Source organism: Chinchilla lanigera, unplaced genomic scaffold (assembly GCF_000276665.1).
Source record: "Chinchilla lanigera isolate Chin_1 unplaced genomic scaffold, ChiLan1.0 scaffold00038, whole genome shotgun sequence".
Lineage (NCBI taxonomy): Eukaryota > Metazoa > Chordata > Mammalia > Rodentia > Chinchillidae > Chinchilla > Chinchilla lanigera.
This window is the reverse complement of record NW_004955439.1, coordinates 21,194,384-21,201,985: the sequence shown is the minus strand read 5'-3', so window position 1 is coordinate 21,201,985 and position 7,602 is coordinate 21,194,384. Positions and strand designations below refer to the sequence as shown.

The 7,602-nt window shown below is 41.8% G+C and overlaps 2 long non-coding RNA genes across 4 annotated transcripts; both read right to left on the bottom strand.

Moving 5' to 3' along the window:
- Positions 1-1,110: 1,110 nt before the first annotated feature.
- Positions 1,111-2,253, bottom strand: LOC106149197. Its single transcript, XR_001235201.1, has 2 exons — positions 2,158-2,253; positions 1,111-1,384 (listed from the first exon to the last, which is right to left on the bottom strand). It is a non-coding gene; the product is annotated as an uncharacterized LOC106149197 (long non-coding RNA).
- Positions 2,254-2,267: 14 nt separating this feature from the next.
- On the bottom strand, positions 2,268-7,215 carry LOC106149195. Of its 3 annotated transcripts, XR_001235200.1 has the most exons (4): positions 7,173-7,215; positions 5,694-5,801; positions 5,253-5,342; positions 4,366-4,405 (listed from the first exon to the last, which is right to left on the bottom strand). It is a non-coding gene; the product is annotated as an uncharacterized LOC106149195 (long non-coding RNA). The 3 variants fall into 3 exon arrangements; XR_001235199.1 differs by lacking the exons at positions 4,366-4,405; positions 7,173-7,215 and adding an exon at positions 2,268-2,308 and having other exon boundaries at positions 5,694-6,120; XR_001235198.1 differs by lacking the exon at positions 7,173-7,215 and having other exon boundaries at positions 5,694-6,120.
- Positions 7,216-7,602: the final 387 nt, after the last annotated feature.

Here is a 7,602-nt window from a genome sequence, read left to right as displayed (position 1 = left end):
CTTCAAAAAAAATCAGGATTAAAGAGATAATAGCCAAATTCCCCGCAAAAGTCAATTTCAATAGATGCAATAATAAAGTTCCCTCTGCCTTAATTCTTACACACACACACACACACACACACACACACACACACACATTAACCTGCCACCAGCCTGGACTGTCTCAAAAAAATTAACCTGAAGTAAACTGATGTTAACCAATCAATTCTATTCCCGGTATTTCTATTGATTTTTCTCTTTGTCTCTGCATTTCAAGGAAAGCAACTTTGAAATAACCAACTGACTTTTTGTTTCTGCTTTCTTCAATCTTTCTGTTTACAAAACCAATCTCCTTTGTTTGGCCATGAAACACTTATTCTATTTCATGGAATGGAATAGTCTCTGATTGTAGAATTAAAAAATGAACTTTTTTTTGGTGGTACAGGGAATTCAATCCAGGGTCTCTGCACTAAATCTGTATCTCAGTTCTTTCAGTTATCAAGATAGGGTCGTGCTATGTAGCTCAGGCTAGCCTCAAACTCACACCAATCCTCCTGCCTCAGCTTCCCAAATGCTGGGATTACTGATGTGAGCTGCCATGCTATAATGGTTGATACACTGTGTCAACTTGAGAAGTTTAAAAGTTTAAGTGACTCAGCAGGAGCCCAGGGTCCTCACTTTGTAAGCATCCTGAGCCTGTGCCAGAGGAGGGCATGGAGATGGTGTGAGTGCTACACCCCTGGCGGGGGGAGGCCTGGTTACAATACAAGGGAGGAAAAAGAGGCTTGTTTTCCCCCATCCTTTTTTGCTTTTGTTGCTTTTGCAGTCTTCTGCCACCTTAAAGTGTTGCCCCTGTGCCCTGCCACCCTGCCTTGGAGCCAGCTGATTACTGACTGCAACCTCCACAAACTGTGAGCTAAATAAACCTTTCCTTCCTTAATTTTAGGTGTTGGGTATTTTGTCTCAGCAATGAGAGAAGAGTAACCAAGACACATACCCAGCTCAGTCACGATTTTAAGGTATTATAATTTTGTTCTCTGACAGACATTAATTTAGTTTACAGAATTGTTACCATGACAAAGGCTCAACCTGCTTGCCACATGATGGAAGCCAATTAGTCAAGAGACAATGTAGTGGTAAAGAAAAAACTTTATTGCAAAGAGCCAACTCACTGGAAGGTGGCAGCCTAAAGGATTAGCTTAGCTAATAATTGCAAGTGAAGAATTTATACAGGAAATTTGAGGAAGTTTTTTTTTTACCCACAGATGGATAGAATAGCTACAGAGTAATCAATCCTGAACAGGTCCAATTTTTGACCCACATTCTGATGTTTTCTGAAGATCAGCAGACATTCTGAGTTATGCACATCTTATGATTACTTGCCAGAAGGTCTTATGACAGGTGCCTAAAGAAAAGCAAAATAAAAAAGAGGCACATCATTGCTGCATTACTCAGCCTCCTGTCATTGTGACAAAACACTGATGCAAACAGCTTTTACACAGGAAAGGTTTATTCTGGCTCCTGGTTTCAGGAGGTTTAGTCAATGTTTAGATGGACTGCTGCTTTGGAACTCTGGTAGGGTAGACCAGCATCAGGAGAGTGCAGGGCAAAGGAAACATCACCCCGCCACAGCCAGGAAACAAAGAGAAAACAGGAAGCTGCTGGAGTCCCAAGGACATATCCCCCAGAGACCCACACCCTCCCATATGCCCAACTTCCTAATGGTTCCACCATCTCCCAATAGCTGGGGACTTCCAAAGGCTGGGGACCAAGCCTGTAGGGACATGTAAGATCCAAACTAAGTGAGCATAGTGGTGCACAACTGTAACCCCAGCTACCCAAGAGGCTGAGACAGGAAGATCACAAGTCTGAGGCCAGCCTGGGCAACTTAGCAAGGCCTTGTCTCAAAATATAAATTAAAAGGAGTTTGGATATAGCTCAGTGATAAAGTACTTGTCTAACACGTATAGGACCCTCTGTTCAATTCCTAAAACCACAGGGGGGAAAAAAAGAAAGAAAAAGAAAATCTAACTTATAGCACTGTAAACCAAAAAAGTTGGTATAATTATCAGTTACAGGATTTCTATTATAACCGATAATTCTAATAAATGTTAAATATAATTAATGTTCACAGAATAGCAAGAAATGTTATGACACAATAACAAATCTATTATTTACCTTCTAAAGAATTTAGAAGTACAGCTGGGCATGGTGGCGCACGCCTGTAATCCCAGCACTCAGGAGGCTGAGGCAGGAGAATCTTTGCAAATTCAAGGCCAGCTTGGGCTACAAAGTGAGTTCAAGACCCGCCTAAACTGCTTGGTGAGACCTTGTCTCAAAAAGACAATACAAAAAAAAAAAAAAAAAGAATTTAGAAGTACAATAAGTACATAAATGCACTTCAGCTCAATGCCTAAAAGCCAGTTGTTATGATTAATATTTGGTCAAATCTAAATATTACCACCACACAATGAACTTCTGAATTCAAGAAAAGAAGCTGAGGTTTTATTTTTAAAAGTATTATCTTATGAAAACATTTACTAGTGATAGTTTAATTTTAAATGTCAGCTAGTTAATGCCTAGAAGTGGTAGTGCACACCTGTAATCCCAGCACTTGGGAGGCTGAGGTAGGAGGATTGCTACGAGTTCAAGATCAGTTTGAGCTACAATACATAATGAGTTTAAAAGCTAGCCTGAACTGCAGAGCAAGACCCTTTCTCAAAACATCAAAAAAGAAAAAGGAAAAGAAAGTTAATTTTAACACTGTACTTAAGTACAAAGATAATTATTAAGAACTTCTAAAAGGCAAAATACATATGAAAATAGGTTGAAAGTTAACAAAAATATTAAAAGGGAGTACATTAGCTAGGTAACTTTATAAAGACCATTATGTTCTTTGAGTCAATGAATGTTTATGAAAATTTAAATAATTTTAACTTTAGAAAGATCATTATGTTCTTTTGTGTCCATAAGTGTTTACAAAAATTTAAATAATGATATTAAACAGGATACATAATATATTTCACTCATTTAAAGTTCTTGCATAGGGCCGGGGATATAGCTCAGCGGCATAAGTGCCTGCCTGGTAAGCACAAGGTCCTGAGTTTGATTCCCGGTACCAAAAAAAAATTCTTGCATAATAAGTACACCTTTGTACTTTGACGGATAGAAGCTCAATGAATATAGAACCCAAGACAAGCTTCACTCCATACTACAGCTAGTGACTCTCTAGATACTGAAAATAATCTGAGAGGCATGCCTTGTCATATGACTGATGTCACCCAGATGAATGAGAGAGTAGTCTATGCTGTTACATGACAATCCATCTAGCACAAGGCCAGGAAATGGTCCAAATGACATTGAAGGAAGCATTGACTTCAGCTTTCCCCGAAGCCAAATCTAAACCCTCACAGTGCATTTTGGAAAAATTCCTAGGTCAAAGTCATGCCGTAGTTCACCCTTAAAATACTTATTAAATATGGCTTTTTCTGTATTTTCTAGAAAGATTCCTATGTAGAATAAGCATACTTACCTACTGCCATTTGTCCTGTCCATCTAGCTAGTTCCCCATTTGCAGTGACTAAGGCTCTCAAACAGTCCCAGTCCTTGCCAGTCCCTTCTAGGGGCTCGTTCCCAGTCTGTGTCCTGGGCTTCCCCCTAAGATCCGACTTGGAATATAAGCAGCTGAGCGGCACGGCTTTACCTCCTGTACCCTCCCTGCTGGACCTTGATCAGACAATGGGCTTATTGACATACTCAACTTCCTGGAACATTCCTAAGCTTTCCATTCCCTTTGGATGTAGCCGTTAGCAGCCTAATTTCTCTTCTTAGGGAGACTCTGTGGCCCTCATTATTTCCATGAAGCCCCATTAGCTTCCTCTTACCCAAACCTGCCTGCATTACCATTAGGCCAGTCCTCTCTCCAGGGCAGCAGCACTGCTCAATCGTATAGAACCCTTTCACCTAGCAGGAGTGATCAAAATATACAGGAGTATTTAAAATTTAAAAAAACATTACAATCAAGACATACTGCTTTTAATCTCCCTCAAAACACTTCTGCTCACTTCAAATATGTCCCACTGTTCTCGGTTCTTAATATTTTCTTTTTTCTTTTTGGTTTGTTTGTTTGTTTTTTGTTTTGAGACAGGGTCTTTTTTCTTTTAATCTTCTTGAGACAAGGTTTCTCTATGCAGTTCAGGTTGGCCTTGAATTCATTCTGTAGCCCCAGCTAACCTTGAACTCACAGCAATCCTCCTATCTCAGCCACCCTAGTGCTGTAATTCTAGGGGTGCGCCACCGCACCCTACCTGAGACAGGGTCTTGCCATGTAGTTCAACCTGGCCTTGTGATCCTCCTTCCTCAGCCTCCAGAGTGTAGTTCTTGAAGCTTTATTGAAGCAGTTCTGGAAGTCCTCTTTTGTGAATGTCTTTAGGAAGCGTAATTAAAACAAAAAACAAAAACAAACAAACAAAAAGTAAATGCTGCTGCCTAGAGCCATCTAACGGAAAGCCAGACTCATAAAATCATTACAGTGTGTATCCACACACCTTATTCACCAGATGTAGCACTATACAACTTCCGGCTCTTTCCCAAAGTCAAAATGACCATGAAAGGTAAATATTTTTAATCAATTCAGGACGTGGAGGCACCCACAAGGCAACTAAGCATATTCATGAAAGAGAACTTCCAGAACTGCTTCAGAAAGTGGCAAGAGCTGCACATGGTAACACATGCCTGTAATCCCAGCACTTAAGAGGCTGAGGCAGGAGTGTTGCTTCAAGTTCAAGGCCAGCGTGAACTACATTAAAAATTTTAAAAAATGTCAAGCATGATGTGATAAGTGTATGAAGTGAGAGAAGGTATTTTGAGGGGGATTGATGGTAATGTTTCTTCTACTGTAATAATTTTTAGAAAGTTAATATTCATATTTTCCTCACACTACACATACTAACCATGTATGCTCTTGTTCTCTTTTATTTTCTAGACAACAAGAATAAAATCCCCTTTCTCTGTGTCTAAAGTTTCTCCTACAGAAAAGGAGACTTGTCTTTCTGTTCAAGGGTCTACTGCTATAAAATAAGGATATTCCAAGGAGGGGACACTAACTTTTATCATAGAATGGTCTGATGAGACTAAACATATTTTGTCACATAGTTTGTCACTATGTTAGCTGTATCAGCACAATGGTGAAGATTCCTCCTTTTTTGGATGTGTCCCTGTGTTTAGGAATGGGCTTTGGAATCAGTTTAATTTCATCCGGACAGGGGCTTTACCTTTTCTTAGCCATGCTGTCATTTAATCTCGCTGAGCGTCAGCTGTTCCATCTGGATACGGAACACACACGACCATACTTCCCTAGATGTCTGGTTATAAAGATGAACAAAACATAGTTTTTCATTTGTTCTGCCCTTTTCTTCCCCTCCTTCCTTTCTTTTTACTCTTCAGAAAACCAGCCAGCAAACGCAGATTTCCCAGATCTCACAACAGTGACCCATCATATGCCAACTTTCTCCTCCTGTAGAGGATGAGCCTGGCCGTGAATGGAAACAGACCAGCACACTCCATCTGGGCTTCATTAGTCCCTCCTCACCTCCCTCCCTACAACCCACATCACTCTGGCTGTGGCCAGCACTCAGATGTTTTGCTTAGTTGCATCACCAAGTGATGCTCCCTGCTATTCCGCCAGGTTGTGAAATCCTACCCTGAGGTCTTACCTCATTAACCACATGCCGCTCCCGGGTGTTTTCATCCGAAGCCTTTCCTGGAGTGGATGGGTGGAGGACACTGATTTTTCTCCCTTGTCCAGCAAAGTATACTAGTTGCTGTTTAAAAGGGGTCTGTTTTGGTATGCTGCCCTTTTCCTGATCCTTTGGTGGAGAACAGCTTTTCTTTTTTAGGGGATTTTGTATTGTTTTTAATCTGTGCTTGTTGATTTTTCCAATTGGCCAGCTTCTGGACACTGAAGCTAAAAGAAAACCCAGGGCCAGAGGTGGTGGTGCACACCTGGGATCCCAGTACTATGGGAAGCTGAGGCAGAAGGGTCACAAGTTCGAGCACAGCCTAGCTAACTTAGTGAATTAGCCCCTTGCCTTGAATTAAAATATAAAATTATCTGTGGGCATAGCTCAGTGCATAGGCCCTAGGTTTAATCCCCAGTACTGGGGCTGGGGATTTAGCTCAGTGGCACAGCACCTGCCTGGCAAGCACGAGGTCGTGAGTTCAATTCCTGGTACCACACACACAAAAAATCCCCGGTACTGAAAAAAAATTTTTTAAAGAGAAACCCAAGGAGCCCACTCAGATGCCAGTCCTCGGATCCTGAGGTACTTAGCCACTTTGCCTCCTTCTCTCCATTTCAGTTTTCTTATGCGCAAGATTTTCAGTTGTACTTAGTGACAGCAACATGCAAAAAATATTGCCTACTCCATTTTCCCTGGAGTGGGACTCTCCAGATTTGTATTTAGAAAGAGCTATGCTGGAGAATGTGGGGTTGATGAAAAACAAGGATAGAAGATCACTTAGGAAGTCACTGCATTTGTCCATGAGAAGAGATGAAGATTTGGTTGTGATTGATAGCACAGGGGCACAGAAGAGTAGAATGGAGGGGGGAAAAAGAGAAAATTAATAAAGATATAAAAGGACAAGGGAAATAAACCTAATATCTTTCTGTGGAGGTGAAAAAGGGATAATCTGCTTCCTGCCTATGATAAAGAGTCATGGCAAATAGCCCTACAACAAAAGATGGATAAACAAAAGAGAAGCATGCCTCATTTACTTTATTCTCTTTTGAACTGTGAATGAAACCCAGGACCTTATGCATGCTAAGCATGAACTCTACCACTGAGTTACACCCCTAGCCACCATTATATATTTATTACTGTGCATAAGTATGGGAGTCATACACTGGCATGTGGTGCTTGCCTGTAATCGCAGCATTAGGGATGCTGAGGTAGGAGAACCGTTGCGAGTTCAAGACCAGCCTGGGCTACAAAGTGAGCTCAAGGCCAGCCTGAACTGCATAACGAGATCCTGTCTCAAAAAGACAAAAAAAAAAAAAAAAAAGAAGAAGAAGTATGGGGGTTACACAAAATATAAAACTCAAAGACAGGGCTTGTAGTGGGTTGATAACTGGTGGTCAACTTATAACCCGCAGCTAAACTGAGTAAGTGTGGTGCTGGGTGTGGGAGGCCCACCTGAGGACTGTTGCCAGCAGCATAAGAGGCAGACTGTTGGGAGCTGAGAGAGGCTGTTGGGAGCTGAGAGAAGCTGTGGGGAGCTCTTAGTTGTTTTGGAGGAGCTCGTCATGCTGGCTTTCCTGATGAACTTGGCAGTTTTCATCCTCCAAGGAGCTTGGGACCTCGCTGGCACCGAGAATGGCTTCGTTTCACTTTGTGGGGTGCTCTGGTCCTCTCTTTGAGCATTGTTTCCTGGCTCTGGAGTGGAATATGGTGCACTGCCGGCCTCCTGGAAAAGTTTGCTGTGTTAGCTTCCCTGATGGGAACTTGGCCATCTTGATCATCAGAGGTGGAGCTCGGGACCTCACTATTGCCGAAGATGGCTATGATACCTTTCGGGGGAGCTCTGGTTCTTCTGAGCTTCACTTCCTGGCTCCAGTGCAGATCC